The 23,186-nt window shown below is 32.9% G+C and overlaps 1 pseudogene; it reads right to left on the reverse strand.

Moving 5' to 3' along the window:
• Window positions 1–17,831: 17,831 nt before the first annotated feature.
• Window positions 17,832–20,979, reverse strand: LOC127558015 (hamartin-like; annotated as a pseudogene).
• Window positions 20,980–23,186: the final 2,207 nt, after the last annotated feature.

The raw sequence follows: 23,186 nt of genomic DNA on the forward strand, positions 1-23,186 counted from the left end.
TATAACATCATCTGAAGAAAAATGGTTTTGGAATTACTAGAATGATTTTCATATATCAGAAATCAGCTTGGGATGAATAATGCACTGATTCCTGGTTTTCAATTCAGTCTACTCTCTTATTTATTCAATTCTAAATTATTTTATAATTAATATACATCATAGGATCATATATGATTTGTAAAGATCTTGTATGACATATGCTGTAGAAAATCATCAATGAAAGAAAGACTGCATTTTCCATTCTGATACTTCATCGAGGGCATCTTCATTAAATTGATAAAGCTTTCTCATAAAGATTACATAAATAAGCAAATAAGCATGTGGATTGTTAATAAAATATGTTCTACAAATTCACTGTGTCCATGATATTTTAAAATCGTTGGTTATCTTACCCTTACCCTACTTATTTTACCATTTAACAATTTACTGTGATTCAGTTGTTTTGTTCATGTTCAATTATTTGTGACTCCATTTGGGTTCATTTATTTATTTATTTGTTTGTTTTGGCAAAGATGCTAGAGAGTGATTTAGCATTTTATAGATAAGGAAAGTAAGCACTTATTTTATATTTATTGATAAGGAAAATAAGCATTAAATAACTTGTCTGGGATAACACAGCTAATAAATGTCTGAGGCTTTATTTGATAGCAGGAAGATGAGTATTCCTGCATCTAAGCCTGGTACTATATCCACTATGCCACTTAGCAACTCTGACAATGAACAATAGTGAATACTTATTTAATGCTACATTGTGCAGATATTTTTTGTTTTCAAATATCTTGAAAATCCATCCATTGGGGCTTTCAAAATTATATTTGACACCTTCAGCATGGATATTTTCTCTGTATATTTGGTCCAATTTAGCTTCGCTTATAATTTTATTTTTTTAAGTGCCATCTCCTTTTCCTCATTATAACACACTAGTTATAAAGATGTTCAAACCGAATGATTTAATTGCCAGATGTGATGAAAAAGGATGCTCTGGAAATACCAGAAATTTTGTTTATTGTCTGTTTATTGATAGATGATTACTTACACACAGATAAAATATAGATGGTATTATCCTCATTTTTAGAAGTAGAAACTGAGGCTTACAGAAATTAATTTGGCCATGTGAAATGCTCACACAGCTAGAAATATTAAAAATAGGTTTTGAATCCGGATCTTATGGTTATAGATACAATATGCTTTCCAGTTTAACATACTATCTTCATGAAGCTTGTTTGTTCTGATATGAAATGGTACTTTCTAAGAAGATCCTATCTAGGTGAAACAAATTCAGATTCAGGCAGTACAGAGAACAGGGTGAGGATAGGGAATGTTTTTTCTATACAGGTCAAATATGGTATCTGTTTCTGGTACCCTGACAGCTCAAGTTTGCTTTTCTGTTTTATTTTTTCCTGTTTAACTATCACATATTCCTTTGCTCCTAATGGTTGATTGAGCTTATCATTCAACTCTATCTTTTACCATTAGCATTGACATTCATCCTGATTCTACAATTTTCTGATCAATTTTAGTTTGATCTTTATTTTCAATTGGTCTTGCTCTACTAATACTGACTTCTCATCATGAACACTGGATCAAAGTAGCCACTTGACTTTTGATTTTATATAATTACCTTATAATTCAGAACCATTGCATGCTAAAGCTAGAAAGGGGAGGCTTAATAAATTATTTTTCTTAATTAAAAAAAATCTGAACTTAATAAACACACAAAAAATAAACAATAAACAATATTTCCATATACAAAGAAATAAAAAAGAGCTACACTTGAAGTATGACTCTCCATTTGGTACCACTTGCTTTTTTTAATGTATAAAGTCAATCCAAAACTTGCTTGAATGTGCTCCCTACTTCCTTCTGTGCACTTAAAAAATATTTCAGTGGAACAGACTGTTATTTTCTTCTTATTTTTCAACATTTTCAATATCCCCAGCACCTTCCCCCAAATAAAACAGAACAGCAATTTAAAAAAAAAATCTTCCAACAAATAAACATCATGAAGCAAAGCAAATTCCATGTTATGGACTTATCTAGAAAAGTATGTTTCCTTCTGCCCCTTCAGTCCATCATCTGACTTTTGGGAGGGGGATAATATGGCTCATCACAGGTTTTGATGAGAGTTCTTGGGTCTTTCAATGATGTTTTTCTTTATTCATACTTAAAGTCTGCATCAGTTAATAGTTGTTATGATTCTTTAAAATACTCTCATAATTTCAAATGGCACAATAATGTGATGACTATGCTAGCACCCAGGACACCCCAGAATCAGCCAGAGTCAGGATAAGCAAAAGTCCTTAGTCTTTATTCTCGGTCTTTAGATGCAGGATTGAACAGAATGGAAGCAGAATTTCCTTGACTGCCTTCTCCCTCATTTACCACCAAAAAGTGACTCTGGCTCGTCTTACTCCACTCCCTAGTCTCTCCTACAATCCTCTGTATACACCAATCATTGAGCCAGCACAGAATAGTGGGAAGGACCATTACCCAAGCACATGTACATAGAGTATTGTCCAATCAGTAATTAGCCCTAAGTGCTTGAACCGACCTCAGTGAAATGATTCAAGAGTTTCAGACCTCTACACAATAATATTCCTCTATATTGATATATCACATTTTCTTCAGATATTCTCAACTGAAGGTTATTTCCTTGATTTCTAGTTCTCTTATCTCTTTTCCCCTCCTCTTGCCTTTCTCTTTTCCTTTCCCCTCACCTCTCTGATTACTTCCTCCTTTCCCCTATCTTTCTCTATTTCTTTTTCTTTTTTCTTTCTTTCTTTTTTTTTTTTTTGAATTAGAAAGTTAGTTTTGTTTTTGGTTATTTCTTACAATGTATTATGCTTCCTTTTACATTCTTTCTGTTTTTCCTTTACATTGCTTTCTTTCTATTTTTCTATTGAGTTTGATATACTTTTATTCTAAACTTTATGGGTATATGTATATGCATGTGACTCTATTTCTTAGGTCCTTTTTAACCAGATTTCTAGCTAAAAGACTTTAATAGTAGGGTAGGAAGAGACCAATAGCTTAAATATTCCTTCGAGACACAGGTATACACAATGGGAAAGGGCATCAAAAGCCAAATTAAAAGTTTCTAGGAGATCTATTTAATTCATATCCTATTTTATTCTAACTTTAGTATTTTTTGCTTTCCCTTAACTCATGTAATATAACTTAAGTTTTGCAAATTGGTTAACATTCAACAACATTTTGCAACCTGATTATTTTTATACTGGCTGTTCAGTAGAAAGGGGAGGAATAAAGATTAGCAAGGTTATATGTTTGGTAGAACTATGTTTACTGCTCAAGAACAATAGATATATGGAAGGGCAGGAGTAGCATTTTTCTAGCTGGGCATGCAGTGCTTGTACAAAACCATGATGGCAGTGCACTTGCCAATCTATCAATCAACTTTGTTAGAACCCATTTCCTGATTCCCACCTTCTATGTCTTGACTTTTTTGCTCCAGTTACTAACCTCATGTTCTGTTTTTATATCATCAGCAATCTAATACTTCCTATTCTATCTTTGGATGAATTTTCTAGTGATGATATCACTGTTGGCACATACTACTTATCTCATTGGAAGACCTGGAATCATCCAAGTCCTATGTGGTACTTTCACCATGGCCCAGCCTTTGTTGTTTGAAAATTTTCTTTTTCTTCTACACTTCTCAGGATTCAAAGGTAAGTTCAAGTATTAGAACTTGGCTCATTCCTAAAAATTCAGTTGTTCTGATTCTTTATTGAACCTCTATAGTAAAATAAATTCCAATCTAACTGGCTCTGAGAGAGAACTCTGTCTAATAAGTTTCCTACAGTGCCTAAATGTCATTTGTAGGTAATGGACTATAACATGTATTTTAATAGCAATTTAGCAAAAGAATCCAACAACAAAGACAAAAATATCATGAAGAAAATGAGCTTTGTATTCTACTAACCAACTATTTCCTTTGCCCTTTCCTATGCCTTTCATGTCTCCTTTCCTTTCTTTCCAAAACAAAAACAGTTATCACTGATGTAAAGGCTTCCAGGTAGTGGAAGCATCATCATTTCCTAAATGAGAATGTTGTTTCTCCTACTGTTTCTCTTTGCTTTCCTAGAGCCAATATCCCTACATGAGCATCTTCCCTCACCAAATGTTCCCTGTGGTGAACCCAAATGTTACAAATCATGGTCATGATTCAATCCACCAAAATATGTCACTGCCAGTATAATACACCATATGATCTCCCTTTCTCCTTTGTCCAGGTGACACATGCATTTTGTTTTTATTCTGCTCAAAATTTGCTGGCAAATCAAACAGCATTCTGTAAAAATCAGCCTTTAATATCGTCCTTTGGATGATATTAAGGAAAATGGCCTTATATTTTTGGCTAGGAACACTAGACAGTTTTTCCTGTTTTGGCTTTCCTTTTAGAAAATAAGATGGTGCAACTGACACTGGATTACATGAGCTTACTAAATTTCACATATATGTAATATATGCCTAGGCAAAGACTTGATAATCTGTTTTATAGTATGACTTCAATGAGTAAGCAAGTCTCCCAATATTTCTCTGTAGGAACCTTTTGTGCCATTAAGATCAGAGTATACTTTGTTTCCTGAATAGATTTTTGGCATTCTTCCATATCTATTCACTCACTCATTCATTTAATAAATATTAGTGGGGATTTTAAAAACAGTTCTTGCCCTCAGAGAGTTTAAATTCTAATGTGGAAGTTTAGTAGAAAGAGAGACTCAAGCCATTTCCTACCAATAGAATGACAGTTATTCAGCTTTCTTTACGTCTTTGCCCTTCTAAATTATACCTTTGTTTTAAAGCCATCTCAGGATCATCCATGGAATTCCTGGCATCTCTTGTCTGAATTTATATTTGACATAAAATATATTGCCTTATGTTAAGTTTCCAGGCATATATGTTTCATTTCCCTCAATAGATAGATCAAAACTTCTTGAGGGCAGAGACCATGTCTTATAATTGTATTTTGTTTTTTCCTTTATTTATGCTAAGTGCTCAGTAAGTACTTATCTAGAGCAATAAATCCTAACATTTCCTTACCATAAACTATGCTCCACTTTCTAATGCATTCCTCATGTAAGATTGTGCCTTATAGTTACTTGGGAAGATTATTTGTATTTTAATTTTTAAAAATATATCTATGAGACTTTGAGTTCCATGAGGCATGACATAATTAAATGTATTTTTTCCAGCTTCCAGGAGAATATTCTCAACACAGCAATGGTTCAGCCAAGCTGAATTGAATTTGTTTGTCCCCAGACTTCTGAGTCAAAGTTAAACAGGTTGTATTCAGTTCACTATATCCTGGGAATTCTTTACTTTCATCTGTTGACTAACTCTAATTCTGCATGTATTTGTGTATATTTATGTATGTATATAGGTATATATGTATGTATATAAATATAGATATATATGTATATAAGTATACATGTGTCTAATACAACTATTTTTCTATCTATCTATCTCTTGTCCTCCATTTAGATTATAATCTACCTGTACAGGGACAATTTGTATTCACTTTATCTTGTCATAGACCAGAATATTTCCAGAATATTTCTTCATTGCCTATTCTAATTCTTCTAATTATTTTTCTTATTGCTAAAGCTAACATTTCTTATACAATGTTGAATAATAGTGGTGATAATGGGCATCCTTGTTTCACCCTTGATCTTATTAGGAATGCATCAAATTTTTCTCCACTACAAATAGTACTTGCTATATGTTTAGAGAGATGCTGTTTATTATTTTAAGGAAAACTCCTTTTATTCCTGTATTCTCTAGTGTTTTAAATAGGAATGGCTGCTGTATTTTGTCAAAAGCTTTTTCTGAATCTATTAAGATTATAATAAGATTTCAGTTGATTTTGCTATTGATCTGGTTGAATATCATAATAGTTTTCTGATATTGAACCAGCTCAGCATCCTTAGTATAAACCTGGTTGGTCACAGTGTATTAGCTTGCTGATAAGTTGCTGTGATCTCTTTGTTAATATTTTATTTAAAATTTTTGCATTAATATTCATTAGGGAGATTGGTCTGTAATTTTCTTTCTCTGTTTTGGCCCTTCTTGGTTTAGGTATCAGTGCCATATTAGGAGGAATCTGCCAGTACTCCTTCTTTCCTTATTTTTTGCAAATAATTTACTTAGTATTGCAATTAATTTTCTTTAAAGGTTTGGTAGAATTCCATCTGACCCTGGAGATTTTTTAAGGGAGTTCATTAATGAATTGTTCAATTTCTTTTTATAAAATGGGACTATTTAAGTATTTTATTTAATCTTCTATTAATCTGGGCAATTTATATTTTTGTAAATATTCATTCATTTCAGTTAGCTTGTCAGACTAGCTGCCATAGAATTGGGGAAATAGCTCCTGATTATTACTTTATTTTTTTCATCGGTGGTAACATCACCTCTTTCATTTTTGATGCTGATGATTTTTTTCCTTTTCTTTTTCTGATCAAATTAGCCAAAGTTTTATTTTTTTTTAAGTTTTTTCATAAAACCAATTCTTGGTTTTGTTCATTAGTTCAATAGTTTTCTTTCCCTCTATTTTATTTTCTCTCCTTGAGTTTCAAAATTTTTAATTTGGTATTTAAATGGAGGGGTTGGGTTAATTTGTTCTTTGTCTAGCTTTTTTATGCCTAATTCATTGATCTCCTCTTTCTCTATCTTATTTATGTAGCTACTTAGAGAAAAAAATTTCCTCTAAGAACTTCTTTGGCTGCATACCACAGATTTTGGTAATTTGTCTCATTATTATCATTTTCTTGGATGAAATTATGGATTGTTTCTGAGATTCGTTGTTTGGCCCACTCATTCTTTAGAATTAGATTATTTATATTTACAATTGGTTTTTAATCTATCTTTCCCTAGCCTTTTATGGAATATCATTTTGTTGCATTGTGTTCTGAAAAGGAAGCATTTGCTATTTCTTCCTTTTTGCATTTGATTGAGAGATTATTATGTTCTAATGCATGGTCAGTTTTTGTGTTGATGCCATGTACTTCCAAGAAAAAAAGTGTGCTTTCTGTCCCTGTTCAATTTTCTCCAGAGGTTTGTTTATCATAGGTTTTCTAGGATCCTATTAATCTGCCTACTTTCTCTTTTGTTTAATTTGTGGTTACCTTTGTCTGATTCTTAAAGGGAAAAGTTGAGGTCCCCTACTAGAATAGTTTTGCTGTCTATTTCTTCCTATAAATCTCATAAAATATTCTTTAGCAACTTGCCTGCACTTGGTACATACACATTTAGCATTGTTACTACTTTATTATTTACTGTGCCTTTCATCAAGTACTTTTCCTCTTCATATCTTTAATAAGATTTACTTTTACTTTTATTTTATATGAGATCAGAATTGCTAACCCTGCTTTTTTTAAACTTTAGCTGAAGCATAATAAATTCTTTTCCAGCCTTTTACCTTTGTTCTATATATATGTCTCTGTGTTAAATGTGTTTCTTGTAAATAACATATTGTAGGATTCTGTTTTTTCTAACCACTCTGCTATTTGCTTCCATTTTATGGGAGAGTTAATCCCATTTACATTATGATTACCAACTCTGTATTTCCTTCCATACTATTTTCTCCACTATATATACTTTTGTTCCCTCTTTCCACCCTGTCCTCAATTCTATGTTTTTTTTTTACCATTCCACCCTTATCTTCTTATCACTTGTCCTCTTCTTACCACTGATTTTTTACCCACCCACTACCTTTTCTTCTATCAGTCCTTCCCTCCCTTCTCTTACCTTTTTTCCCTAGTGTTTCTGCCTTCCCTTCTATCCTGCCCTCCCTTTTCTTTTCCTCTTTTTCATCCTACTTCTTTATAGCATTAAATAAATTTCTATATCCAACTGAATGATTAAGTTATTCTTTCTTACAGCTAAAACTGATGAAATCAAGCTTCAGACAATGTTCATCCCCCTTCCTTTCTCTCCTGGATTGTAATAGGTCTTTTGAACCTTTAAGTGTGAATTAATTGTTCCATTATATCTTCCTTTTCCTCTTTTTCCAATATAGATCTTTTTCCAACACTTCATGTCCTTTTCTTTGATGTCATCACATCAGAGTCCTTTCACCCCTTCTGTCCTTGTGTCAGACACCGTTCTCAAGAGTTACAGATATTGTTTTTCCATCTAGTGATATAAACAATTTAACATATCTATATAATTTCTCCTGTTTACCTTTTCATGGTTCTCTTGAATACCTATGTTTGTAGAAAATTTAATCTGGATTTTTCAATGGAAATGATTGAAAGTCTCTTACTTCATTGTAACTCCATTTCCCTCCCTAAAAAGATGGTGCTGAATCTCACTGGGTAGTAAATTCTTGGTTGTAATCCCAAATTCTTTGATTTCCTGAATATGGTAAACCAGGCCCTCTGATCTTTTATTATAAAAGCTTCTAGACCCTGGGTAATCTTGAAGATTGTGCCTTGATATTTATTTGAATTGTTTTTGTCTGGCAGCTTGCAGTATTTTTCCTTGAGATTATAGTTTTGGAGTTTTGCAACAATGTTCCTTGGAGTTTTCCTTGTGACATCTCTTTCCAGAGGTGACTAAGGAATTTTTTCAATGAGTATTTCCCCCTCTGTTTCTAGAGTATTGGGACACTTTTCCTTAATGATCTCTTGTAGAATTCAACCCAGTTTCCTTTTTGTCATGGCTTTCAGGTAGGCCAACAATTTTTAAATTGTCTCTTTTGGATTTATTTTCCAAGTTGATGTTTTATTAATGAAATATTTCACATTTTCTTCCATTTTCTTTCATTCTTTTTAATTTCTTTGACTGATTCTTGCTGTCTCACAAAGTCATTTGCTTCCATTTGCCTTGTTCTAGTTTTTATGTGTGATTTTTTTCAATTATCTTTTGTATCTCTTTTTCTATTTGGTTTATTCCACTGTTTAAGTAGTTGTTTTCTTTGGACAATTGTTTATATTTGTCTTTGGTAGATTGTTATTTCAGCTTACGCAGAAAAAAAGTCTGGTTAGTAGCTGTACTTCATTTTCATAGTAACATATAATCAGGGAATCATGGAACTGGAAGAACTGTAAGAGTTCAATTTATGTACTGAGTTTGCCTCTGACTGATACAAAGCTCTATTTACCTAGAACATCTTATATAAACAGAACTTATTTTAAAATTAAAACAAACCTCTTACCTATCCTCTACCTGGCTTGATCTACTATATCATAGAAATGAATTGCAGATTTTTGAAAAGCACCATTTGCTTGACCAAACCCTCTGGTCCATAAAATTCAACAAATTTTCCCCCTAGTGAGAGAGTTGTTGCAAAATCAAGTTTTATTTTCCACAGAGTTAGGTCAAACCTGTGCTCAATGTGCCCACTATAAACTTCATGCTGGGGAAAGAAGCAAGACAAGTCCTAATACTTGAACTATGCATAAAGAACTTTGCTCTAAGATCTTATTTCTTACAATGAGAAATGTCTCCCTACCTTCATATTGCATGCATATTTATCTCAATTTCTCCTACAAATTACAACAAACTTTAACTGTGAAAATGCCATTTCACCTATGTCATCCCCTTCTCTGTTTTGCAAAAATGTTCAATGCTTTCTTGATTTCAGTGGACACATTTGAATCCTTTTATAGTCTGGCTTCTATCTATTTCACTATGTTCTAGGCTTGCTCCCATCTACAAGCAGGATCAACTAGAGACCTTACAATCCATAAATAATAATATTTCTTACATTTGGATTCTAAGAAGTAAAGTGTCTAAGAGTAGCAAGCACATTTGGCAAAAAAAAGACTCTTTTATAATAATGAGGTTTTCCTTCATAAGTTAACCACGGTGATAACTTTGATGATTCCTGACTAAGAGAGACATAAAACATAGAGATCTAATTAACCATTCTCTAATTAATGGTAGATTATTTTGTTTCCAAATTCTGTGTTATCACAAAGAGTGCTGATAATGAATATTTTGGCACATAATAAACCTTCATTTCTGTCTGACTTTTTGGAGTATTTTCTCAAGAGTAGAGTCAATGAATCAAAGGGATTGACAATTTATACACTTTTCATGCATAATTTCAAATCAAAACCCAAGATATTAGGGCCATTTCGCAGGTCTACCAATTATGCATCAATATGCTTAATTTCTGAAAGCCCTTCAAATATTCTCTGTTCCCATTTTTTACATCTTTGTCTCTATACATGGTGTATATGAAAACTCCAAATTGTCTTAATTTTTATTTCTCTTATAATAAAGGATTTGGAACATATGTTCATGAGGTCACCTATAATTTCAATAACCAATCAAAACGTATTAGTTTTCCTCTATGTGTCAGGCACTTCTAGACACTGATGGAACAAAAAAAATTTAAAAAATTAATAGCCACTTTCCTGATGGTTACATGCTATTGAAAGAGATAACATATACATATATGTCTATACTGAGCAAATACAAAATGAACACAAGGTAGTTAAATATCAGGTATTTATGGGAAAAGCAGAATAGATTTCATATAGAAGTTGATTTTTCAGTTTCATTTTGAAAGAAAAGAGGGATTACATGAAGCAGAGGTGAGGAAGGAGATCATTCATGGAATGCTAGTACAAAGCCTTAGACATTTGAGATGGGATGTCTTGTGTGAAGAACAAAGACACCAATTTGGTAGAGGATAGAATATAATACATGAGTCTAGAAAGATAGGTTGGGGCCAAGTGATCAAAGACTTTAAAAGCCAAATAGATTTTTTGAGACTATAGATTACTGGAATTTATTGCATAGTAGGATGATGTGATCAGACCTGTACTTAAGGAAAGTAACTTAACATTTGTGGAGGATGGACTACAGAGGACAGAAATGAAGCTAGAGAGACAATAGAGAAGGTGAGAATTTGTAGCTTTTGTTTTTTAAAAAAATGTTTGATCATATCCTTTGACTATTTTGCTATTGGGGAATGTCTCTTGGTGGTATGCATATATTGGGTATGGACTATTAATCAGTGATATTTGTATTAAGATACAACAATACTTTAAATACCTCTAAAATCTCAGCATTAGTCTGCTAGACCCCCTGCTATTTAGGAACCACCCCAACCCACTTTTCAAAAGATTTTTTAACAAATTAAGAATGGGGAAATGATGAGGTCCTGGGTTATAGTACTCCCTGAGGCAAGCAGGGAAAGACACTGAAGATGATCAGTTCTACCTCAAAGTCCCACCCTCTGTGGAGGTCATCAGTAACCCCACTTTGTTATGTCCAGTCAGAAATCCAAATTATGTCAAACACCTGTGGTTAAATTTCCCCTATAAATCTGCCTATGACTCATGCCATCTTGGCTAACTCCCTTTGGGGGCGTTCTGTTGGTGTCTTTCTCCTTTCTCCTCCCCCACACTTCATGATGCTTTTCTTCTTATTCCCTTACCCTGCTCCCCATCAAGCCTTTCCCTTTCTTATAGCTAATTATCTCTTTCAGGGTGCTAAATCCTACTATGGATTTAGCTTGCCAGGCAATGGAGGACTCCCACCTCATAATATATTCCTTTAACAGATTCTTTCAAACTCTTTTTATTGGTAACCTTATTGCTCTCCCAGCTCTGTTTCATATTTCTTATTCCTTGTGTCTATTGTATCTCTTCATTCTGCCTGAAATCTTTTCCCCTAAATAAACCAACTTTTTGCCACCGAGGATGGCCATTGTGAATGCATCACATGACTAAACCCCAACATTTGCTGCCAGTTGATTTCCTAAATTTCATCATTTTGTGCCAGAATATCAAGCTCATCATTTGGAACTATACCTAAATCTCACTGGCACTGACTTACTGAGGGTCATACACTTAGGAACTATCTGAAATTAGGTTGAATTCAGGTCTTCCTATCTTTCGGGCCAACACTCTCAATATTGCTATTTAGCAGCCTCAAGATAGAGTTCTTATTTGTACTAGGGAAGTCTCAAGAATTTCTCCATTTTATGTTAATTTAGCTCTTAATTTCATGGATATGCTTTTACTCACATTTTTTAAAAGGCCACTTTCATGCATGTGTTTTTTTTAAAAAGAGTTACCGAGGGCTTTTTCTACATTTATTAAAATAATCACTTAGTTGTTATTTTAATCATTTCATATCTGTAAGAGGGATGACCAGTGGAAAACCTGATCTTCTAGACTGGAGAAGCTCTTGTATATGTAAGTATGTGAAATTTGTCATGGGGATGGTCATATGTTCTAGTTTAGCACTGAGAGACCTATAGTTTGAGAAGATACAACAATACTTTATTTATTTCACTACTGAGTGTCAAAGATGATTGATAAATAAAATACTAAGAGCTGCTTCCTTGGAAGGATATAAGAAAAAGAAGAACCAGATTTAGTCCTCTTTAAGGTTTTTACTGGATCATAATAGAGCTAAATCTTTTTGGATTTATTGGGCAGAGATGAAATTTTTCTCCCCTCCCTATCCAGGATCCACTATGGTTCTTTCAGCAACAGCAGTGAACATGCACTTGCCTAGATGAGACTGAGATTGAAATGTGGTCCATTTCTGCCCCTTCTCTTTTGAGTTTCTTTGATTGAATGCAGTTCACTGAATCACATTCCTAAAAAAATAGATGTTTTCAGCTTTGGATCCTTTATAGGAGTTTGAGAGATGTGGAATAGCTGAATCTGTTTCAGCTATCCAAAAGGAAGAATTCTAAAAGGATTGTTAAAGGAAAATATGCATAACTATTAAATTGCCTGGAAGGATACTAAAGCTAAAATGAAGAAGAAATGTGTTTATGAGGACCTAGCTTGTGAGTTGTGCAGACAGCACAGGTCAAAAATGAAATGTTTATTTAGCAGTCCAATAAAGCTTCTTTATGTCCCAGGAGATTATAGTAGGTGGTAAATTATTGCCCCATGTTTTAAGCATTTATTATTAACAGAAGCTTATGAGCTTTTAAGCATTTTTTAAATGTTGTATTCTAAGCATTTCTTAGGTGGTGGAGGAAATACCTATTTTTTACATAACAACTACTTTGTACATTGAGTAATATCTTTTCTAAAATAAACACAATTAATCCACTTTAAAGTTCCCATTTAATGTGGGGGAATCATGAGTTGATGGTAGAGTGAGAATTTAAGAACTTTATGTCACAGCTCCCCCACAACTTCTACAACCACATAAAGAATATATTAAACTGAATTCTAAGGGGGAAAGTGAAGATAAAAGTCATAATGAGCCATTTTTTTTCCAGCCCAGGGCTGCTTAGGAAGATAGAGGTCTGCAGACACTGCAGTGTGGGCTGGTCAGGGTCCCAACATAGTAACAGAAGCAGTGCTTATTCAATCTGTGATAGCAGTACCAGGATGGAGTGGCAGCAGTGATAAAGAGCAGAATAGAGACCAAGGTTAGTAAGGGAAATGAATAAATGGGTAGAATGAGATCTCAGGGAACTAGGAACAGGAATGGGGGCTATCCAGCAGATCCTATTGCTCAGTTTGGGGTTATAGTTCTAGGGTAGAGAAAAGTGATTAATACCACATGGGAGCAAGGGTCTACCTGTGTAAGGAAAAGAGAATAGACCAGGGGAGCAATGAATAGACTTTTTCCTACAATGAAACTACTAAAAATATATAGTTTCCCCAAACTGAAGTGTCAAAGTAGCAGAAGTCCATAAAATATAGAAGGTCAATTCAATCATCCTCTCAAATGGGAGCAGAGCCCAGCACTAAACATAAAATCCAAAGTCAAAAAGTAAGTTGAAAATATGAGCAAATAAAAACAACAGAAAAAGAACTTGGTCATACAAAGCTACTATGATGACAAGAAAGCTGAAGACTATGATTTAAAAATATACAAATCTTCAGAAGAAAATGCTGATTGGACACAAGCTCAACTAAGCTTCCTAGAAGAGCTAAAAATATGTATTTTTAAAAACAGAAAAAAAGATATTGAAAATCAAATGAGTAGTAGAGGACAAATAGGGAAAGTAATGAAAGCTATTCAAGAAAATTATGAAAAAAATAATGACCAACTTGTAAAGGAGGCATAAAAATTATGAAGAAAATAATTATTTATATATCTGAATTGATCAACTAGTAAAAAAGATTCAAAACTTCACTAAAAAAAATAACTCCTTAAAAATTAGATTTGGCCAAGTAGAAACTAATGACTGCATGAGACATCAAGAAGCAATGCAGTAAAGTCAAAAGATTGGAAAAGGTAGAAATAAAATATGAAATATAGCAAAACCAATTGACATGGAAAATATGTATATCAAGCAGAGATAATTTAAGAATTACTGGACTACCTGAAAACCAAAAAAAGAGCTTAAACATATTTCAAGAACTTGTAAACAAAAACTGCCTAAATATTTTGGAACCACAGGAAAAAATTAGGACTTGAAAACATGTATACTCATCTTCTGAAAGAAATTACAAAATGAAAATTCACAGGAATATTATGACCAAATTTCAGAGTTTCTAAGTCAAGGCAAAAATACTAAAAACAGAAAAAGAAGAATTATTCAAAAACCATGGACCATGACAGTGCATCAGCTTGCTTGCAGTATTGGGGAAAGGGGAAAGAAGAAAGAGAGGGAGAAAAATTGGAATTCAAAATCTTATAAAAAATGAATGTTATATATAGAACTGCTTGCCATCTAGGGGAGGAAGTGGAGGAAGGGAGAGGAAAAATCAGAACAAAAGCGAGTACGGAGAGTGTTGTAAAAAAATTACCCTGGCATGGATTCTGTCAATATAAAGTTAGTATAAAATAAAATAAAATATATAATAAAAAAAATTTTTAAAAATGAATGTTAAAAACTCTCTTATATATAATTGAAAAAATTATTAAAAATCAAAATTCAACAATTTGTTTACAAGAAACATACTGAAACTGAAAGATATGAGTTAAACAAAAAATAAAACAAATTATGCTTTAAAAGAAATTTTTTATGAAGTTGGGATTAGCAGTTGTGATGTCAAACAAAGCCAAAGGAAAAGCAGATCTAATTAAACAAGATAATCAGAGAAATTGTATTTTGCTAAAAGGTACACTAGACAATGAAGTAATATTAATACTGCGCATATATGTACCACATGACATAGCATCTAAATTCTTGAAGGAAAAGTTCAATGAGTTATTGGAGAAACTGCAGTAGTAGGGAATACTCTTTTCAGAACTAGATAAATCTAACCATAAAATATAAGAAAATGAATAGAATTTTGAAAAAAATTAAATATCATAGACCACTGAAGAATACTAATGTGAATAGAAAAGAGCATATCTATTTATCAGTTTTGCATGGTGCCTTCACAAAAATTGACCATGCATTAGGGCATAAAATCTCACTAACAATGAAGAAAACAGGAATTTTAAATGCATTCTTTTTCTGAATAAAAGTTGAAAATGAAATAAGAATGAATGGGTCAAGAAGTCATAGAAACAATTAGTAGTGTTATGAAAGACAATGACTACAAGAAAACAATATGCCAAGATTTGTGGGATGCAACCAAAGCTTTACTTAGGGGAAAATCTTTAAATGATAATATCAATAAAAGAGAGAATGAGCAGATCAATGACTTGAGCATCCAACTAAGAGGAAAAAACACTAAAATAGAAATCTTGAAAAATAAAAAAAAAGTTAATAAAATTGAAAGCAAAGAAGCCATTGAAGTAATAAATAAAGTAAAAGCTGGTTTTGTGGGGGGAAATTAAAATAGCTAAATTATGGCTAATTTGATTTTAAAAAAATCAAATTCCTAGTATCAAAAATGAAAAGACTGATGAAGATATAATGAAAGCAATTATGAAAAACTATTTTGCTCAATTATATGGCAATAAAATGGACAAACTTAATAAATGGATAATTATTTACAGAAATATAACTCTCCCAGTTTAACATAAGAGAAAGAGAGTACTTAAATACCTCTATCTTAGAATTCCTCTAAAAGAATTTGAGGAAGCTAAAAATTAACTCCTCCCCAACCTAAATCCAAAATAAAACACCTCAGCTTCAGGTCGATTTACAATTTTTACCAAATTTTTAAAATTTTACCAAATATTAAAAAAACAATTAATTCTATATATTATATAAACCATTCAAAAAATAGGTAGAAGCCTTCCAAATTACTTTTATGTGATTTTTGTAAAGATACAGTAAAACCTAAGTCAAATACAGTAAAACAGAGAATTAAAACGATAGACTAGTTTCTCTAATGAAAATTGATATGAAAAGTTTTAAATAAAATACCAGTCACAATAATTTATCACAAAGATGATACACTATGACCAGATTGGATTTATACCAAGAATTCAGGGTTTGTTCAAGATTAGGAAAAATATAAGTATAATTGACCATATCAATAATAAAATCAATAAAAATCTTACAATTATTTTCAATACATATAGAAAAAGATTTTGACAAAGCACAACAATTTCTATTAAAAACACTGAAAGCATAGAAATAAATGGAGCTTTTTAAAAAATGATAAATATCTGTTCAAAAGCAAAACTTACCTGCAATTAATGTAAACTAGAAGCCTTTTCAATAAGATCAGGAGTGAAATAAGGATGTCCATTATTACCATCATTTTTCTATATTCACTAGAAATTAACCATAGCAAGAAGAAAAGTCCAAGTTTCTTTCTTGGGTTATCCCAGGATATCACTCATGACCAAGGAACCAAAAAAAGACTTAAGCTTAAGTGAATTGGGGGGTTCAGTTCTGGGGAAGTGTGATCCTAAAGCAGAATTTATTAGTATTTCTATTGGTTATTTTGTTCATTTGATTATTTTTATTTTATGTATAATTAGCCTATTATCTTCCTTTGATTATCAGATTTGCTAACATATATTCTTATATAGTAGCTCTATGATAATTCTCTGTGAATCCAGTTTGTTCAGGCAGCTAGAAAGCACAGAGGATAAATTGTTGGATTTGCAATAAGGAAGATTAACTCCACCTTAGATGTTTTATTAGCAGTGTGACTCTGGGCAAATCAAATCTCCCTTTGTCTCAATTTCTTCATCTATTAAAAATAGGCACAACAATAGCATCTATTTTTCAGATTTGTTGTGAGAGAATAAAGTGAGATGATATTTGTAAAACAATTTGCAAGCCTTGAAGTATCATGAAAATGTTACTAGATTAGTTGATTATTATTTTGGAAATTTGATTTATTTTTCTTAATCAGGTTAATTAAATGTTTGATGATTCTGTTGGCCACTTAAAATAAGTTCTTAGTTTTATTAATTCTACAGGTTTTTTTATTTTTAAATTTCTTCCTATGATAAAAAAATCTTTTACACTTATTTTTATTTGTTTATTTTCTAGATTTTAAAATTGCATGTTTAATTTATTGATCCTCTTTTAAAATTTTGTTAATATAAGTATTCATGGATTTAGGTTTTGTCTTGAAAAAAAGTTTTGATAGATTACCTCATTATTATCAATCTCTTTAATAAAATTGTTTACTTCTGATTTTTTCATGATTCATTCATTTGTTTGGGATGTCATCACTGACATTTCATTTACCTTTGTTAATTTTTTGTATTGTGGTCTATAAATTTTACAATAGTGATGATGAATTTTTAACATTTTTTTTGTCTTTTTTACATTTATTTAATTCTTTATGAACCAGTACATGATTTTTTTTTTTTTGGTAAAAAAGTATTGTTAATGCTGAGAATGGTTTTTGAGAAATATGTGAGGTTTGTCCCCTCAGTAGGGGAGGGATTTTCTTCATTTCCCTTCTTAGATTTTTGTACAATTGAGTATCATTTTAGAAAAACTGCTATTAATCAAATTGTCTTCATCACCCTGGATCTCACTCTAATTACAAAATAATTTGAGACTACATAGCCAGGAAGCTCTTGGAATTGTGAAATGAACCAACAGTTATAAAGATGTTGGTGGAAGATTCTAAAATTGTTATTTCCTACCATTTACTGAATGTCCTTACTCTCTGGCTTGAGGGTTTCTCATGGATAAAAAACTCACTGCTGCTGTTATTTTTTTCCTTCACCCCCTCTGTTGCCACTGCTGCCCCAGTTGTTACCAGACTTGGGGGTCTTGGTCTCATCATTGCAGCCAGCAGTCTCTCTTCTTCTCTATCAGCGAATCAGGACAATCTTTTTTGCAACAATCAAGCTTTTCCTCAGTTGCCTCAACTGCTTTAGTCTTTTCTTTAAGGTTTTTTTTTCAGACTACCATATAAATCTAATATTTCTAATTTAATTACCTAGGTAGTCTTTTTCTGAGCTTTATATTGTTTCTCTACTGTCCTGTAGTTGTCCTCTAGACCAAATTTAACATCCTTCAGTTATTTTTTTCTGTTCCAATAGAGCATGGTCTTCTTTGCCAGATAAGATTCTAGTTCCACAATTTGATTCTGGGTGGTGTTGAGCTGCTAGTTCTGCTGGAGGAGATGGCTTCCATTTTTCTTTGTTCTTTCTTACAAGAAGCCTTCATCTTTTCCACTTCCTGTGTAGTGTCTGCTTGTTTGTTCTGCAATGACTCCAAATACAGTTTATTGACCTCCCCAAGGATCAACAGCTGTTTGTTCAAGAACTCTGTCTGCTGCTGGACTGATTCACTGTTTGAAAGGTTTTGAGAAACTTGGCTGAGAAATAACTCTCTGGGAGAGACACAGAGTTATACACCTCATTATTGGCCTTCTTTATTTCTGACCTCAGATCTGCAATCATATTCTGGTGGTCTTCCAGCTTTGTCTGTAATTCCTGGCTCTGGTTGTAAAATTCCTCCTGATCGTGTTGCAGCTGTCTGATCTGGCTGTGTAGCTGGGTCACCACAGTGTCATGTTTCTCTTGAAGCTGATTGTATCTGGTCTGTTCTTTCTGAAGCCTTACTTTCCACATATGGATATCCTACAATTATAATTTCAAATGATTGTTCACAGTAGTTTTGTGCTTCCTTGGTGATATTGCTTTGAATTCCTTTGATAGTAACATCTGTTCTAGAGACCTTATTACCAAAATGCTTAGAGAGTCACTGGTTGTATAGCAACGGCAATTGGTTCCAAAAGGTGTGAATCTCATGTGAAGGTGGAAAGCCTTCAGTGTGGGTCCAATTGACAGACCTAATGAGAAAATACAATTCAATCAACTACTTGATATGTTCATTTGCCTTCTGTGGTATCAATTTATTCAGTACCTCCACTGGGGAACTAAAGAATATATAATCTTCCTCCATATTTACTTTCACTTTCTTTAACAGTTCTTCAGTCTTCTTGCTGACAAAATGGTAAGAAGTCTTTGGCAATGCCTTCTCAAAAAGATGATTATATGGGGAAGGTTTTCCACCTGCAAAGTCTACTTTTCTCCTAGATGGAATTTTACAAGAGCTAAGTATAAGGATATTCATCTCCAGTGAAGTCTAATTTTCCCCGTTAACAGCAGGGCTTTTATTGGCGCATTTACAAGGTCAATCTATGGGAGTAAAGGTTTACTTTTGTGTGTCAGGCTCAAACTAGTCCAGGGAGGAAGTTAGAGGTTCAGTGTTAATATTTGAGTGTTAGAAGATGTTGGATGGGACTTTCTCTTGAGAACATGGTAAGGAGAGTCAAAATATCTTCAAGGTACCACAGGCTTGGTATCTGCTGTAGTAACTTCAGAAAACTTCTTGATGTGTAGCTTCTTCTTTGTCTTCTGCAATATCTTCTTCAGGTGTTATACCACCTAAAAACCCTAGAAGATCACTTAAAGTGGTTTATTGCAGTGAACAATATTTTTATTTATTGTCAAATCTTTCTTCTAATCCTCTTATTAGGATTACACATGTCTGTGTAGACATGATCTCACAGAATCTAATCTGTCCTCCTTGTTGGAGTATAGTCTGAGGGAGTGGGGGAGGGTACTGGTGTTCCCAAAAGAATTCTTTTCCCTTCAGATGTACCATAGACCCTTCTATAAGGATGTGACATCTCAGTGGGACGTTTCCAGGTAAAGCTGGAGGAGTGATCATACCACAGATTGCAGAGCAATGCCAGTTTGTGATGGTTCAGTTGATACCTGTGTCAATGAGGAACTCAATACCTGATCTAGTTGCACTGGCATGTTTAACAATGCCAGCTGTGGAGTTGAATAAAGGGTAAAAGTAGTGCTTTCCATAACTATTCTGTGTATCAACATAAGAGCTGGCAATGGCAAGAGTTGGATGACAATGAAAACGTGTTGAGATCCACTGAGACACAGAATAGCCATATTTGTATGAAGCTTCAGTAGAGTCCAGAGAATTTTTGGCACATTTTATTTCAACATCATGAGTTTCTAATCTCTTCCATCTGTGTAGATCCAGTTTATGGCCTTTGGATCCAGTCACTAATTCTAGATGAATTTGAACATGTTCCCTCATTGGCTTTACTACTTTATCAAAGGTCTCCTAGTTTTCCTTCATTCTGTAGTGAAAGTAGAAAGGAGACAGAGTCACAAGGTTACATTCTAAAAAGGTGATGAAAGACAACATAAACACTGGCATGAAGATAGATGAGATAAATTTCTGTCATATAACCTGGATTTTTCAGGCACCATGATGAAAAATGGCCAAAAATATCAAAGAAGTCATGAAGAAATTATTTGCCTGACTGGAATCAAAGAAAGCATGATTATTAAGATTGAAACTCCTGTTGAGGATATTACTACATCTGTAGCAAGTAAAAAAGGCAAGAGAGGAGATTGAGAGAACTTACATTTTTATGGTGGTTGCAGTCTTATAGCATGCCCCTGTAACGAGAGGACAGTAAACAAATAGTACTTTGCCCCATATTCATTAATTTTGCCCATGAGATCCTTTTCATGAGGCTCTTTCAATGTAGTCAGAATGTATGATACCTGGTTTTCAGATAATATACATCAAGGTGTTTTCAAGCATAGGACCACAGTCAGAATTGAGTTTCTCTTTAAGGTCAGTTACTATGTCATCTAAATACCCAGAGCCAAATAATCCAACATGGAGAGCATTTTATCATTTGTTTGCTGTACCATTATCTTATTTGTATGTCCTCTTACTAATTTAGATTCAATAAAACTTTTACAGGTTCTTCATTTGTGCATGTACCCAACTTAATATCATCATTAATGAATAGGCAAACTGCTTCTTTTGGGCCTCAGTTTTCTCATTTGACAAATGAAGGGATTATACTTGATGATCTTGGAGGTCTCTTCCAGTTTTAAACTCTGTGAATTCACTAGTGCCTCCTCTCCCTTACTTGTGTATTTCTCCCAACTCCTCCAGCATCTATAATGGCCCTCTATCTTCTGTATGTATCTTGTGTATATTCTGCATACACTTAAATTTTTACATGTTATTCCTGCTTAATTTAAGGTCCCTGAAAATGAATGTAAACTGTTTGCATTTTTTGTTTTTCTTCTTGGGTTATTTTTACCTTCTGAATCCAATTCTTCCTGTGCAACAAGAGAACTGTTCAGTTCTGCACACATATATTGTATCTAGGATATTTAACATGCATAGGACTGCTTGCTATCTGGGGGAGGGGAGGGAGGGAGGGAGGAGAAAAGTCGAAACAGAAGTGAGTGCAAGGGATAATGTTGTAAAAAAATTACCCTGTCATGGATTCTGTCAAGAAAAAGTTATAATTATTAAAAAAAAAATTAAGGTCCCTGAGTTCTAGAACTACACACACACACACACACACACACACACACACACACATTATATGTTTGTATGTATATATTATTTTTGCAATCTCAGCAGTAATATTATGTAGTATACTTAATATTAGCATTCTTATTACTTAATATTATTAATATAAATATTAAGTACCTAATAAATGCTTTTTGATTAATTGATGCTGATTAAGTATTGATGATGAAATATTTTTCCTTTTACAACTTTTCTACTTTCTCATCCTTTGTTATAGATGTTGTTGTATAAGATGCAATTATCTTCATGGTGGGATTAGTGAGCTCTGCAATGGGAGATGGCATTGAGACAGATGGTGAAGTGGCTAGAGCACTGGATGAGAGATAGTTTAAATCCAACATTAGACACTTATTTTCTGTGTGACTCTATGCAAGTCAGTTAATCTTTGTCTTACTCAGTTTCCTCAGCTGTAAGGACAATAGTAGCACTTATCTTTCAGGGCAATTGTGAAGATAAAATGAAAATCAAACCTCTAGATAGCATTTTACATGTTTAAAGCACTATGTAAATGCTAGTTATTATCATTAATGGATATCCCATAAAATGATAAAATTTATTTCCTTTGGAATTACAATTATACCAATTCTGCCAATTCTTTTACATGCTTCTCTAAGGAGAACCTGTGAACCATCCTTTCCCTCATATACAATTTCTTTAGTGCTTCTCTTTTCATATATAGTAACAACGTAAATATTAATGTGATTTTGGTTCAGGTCCTTTACACGGTTTCTTAGCCTAGGGTCCACAAATTCTCAAGGTTACATGAACTTAAATTGAAATAAAAGATTTTCATTTCCACTAAACTATAATTGAAATTTAATAGTTCCCTAAATTGTGAATATAGGTAACGAACATTATTTTGAAAAAGTATCCATAGACTTCAACAGACTGTCAAAAGAGTTTATGATACATACAAAAAGATTAAGAATTCCTGACATATTATATATGTGTGTGTGTGTGTGTATGCATGTATATTTGTATATATTCACTGATTATTGAATAGGTTACTCATATTTAGAGTTGTTGTTTAGAGTCATATTTGACTCTTCAGGACCCCATTTGGGATTCTCTTGGCAAAGATAGTAGAGTAGTTTGACATTTCCTTCTCTAGCTTATTTTACAGATGAAGAATTGAAGCAAAGAGAATTAAATGATTTGCCCAAGGTCACACAGTAAGTATCTGAGGGTTATATTTGAACTCAGTAAGAAGAATCTTCCTATCTACTCACTACTTAGCTGCCCCCACATTTAGAGCATCGATAGTTAAATGAATGTTTTTGGATAGTCTATAAATTGAGTGATTTCTAGTACTTTTTGCTCCATTTATGGTTTTAAAATATCTCAGGAGCAATAGAAGCTTCCGCATACTTCTTTGCTAATATTTTCTAATATTTTTTTTCTTCAGATTTTCAGGTTTTCCAATTTAAAGCATAATTTTAGTACTCACTTCAGAGAGTTTGAGTCAGATATTCTAAATATTATTTTGGAAACCTATTAGTAATTTGAAATAAGCATTAAAATTATTTTG

This window comes from Antechinus flavipes, chromosome 3 (assembly GCF_016432865.1).
Source record: "Antechinus flavipes isolate AdamAnt ecotype Samford, QLD, Australia chromosome 3, AdamAnt_v2, whole genome shotgun sequence".
Taxonomy (NCBI): Eukaryota; Metazoa; Chordata; class Mammalia; order Dasyuromorphia; family Dasyuridae; genus Antechinus; species Antechinus flavipes.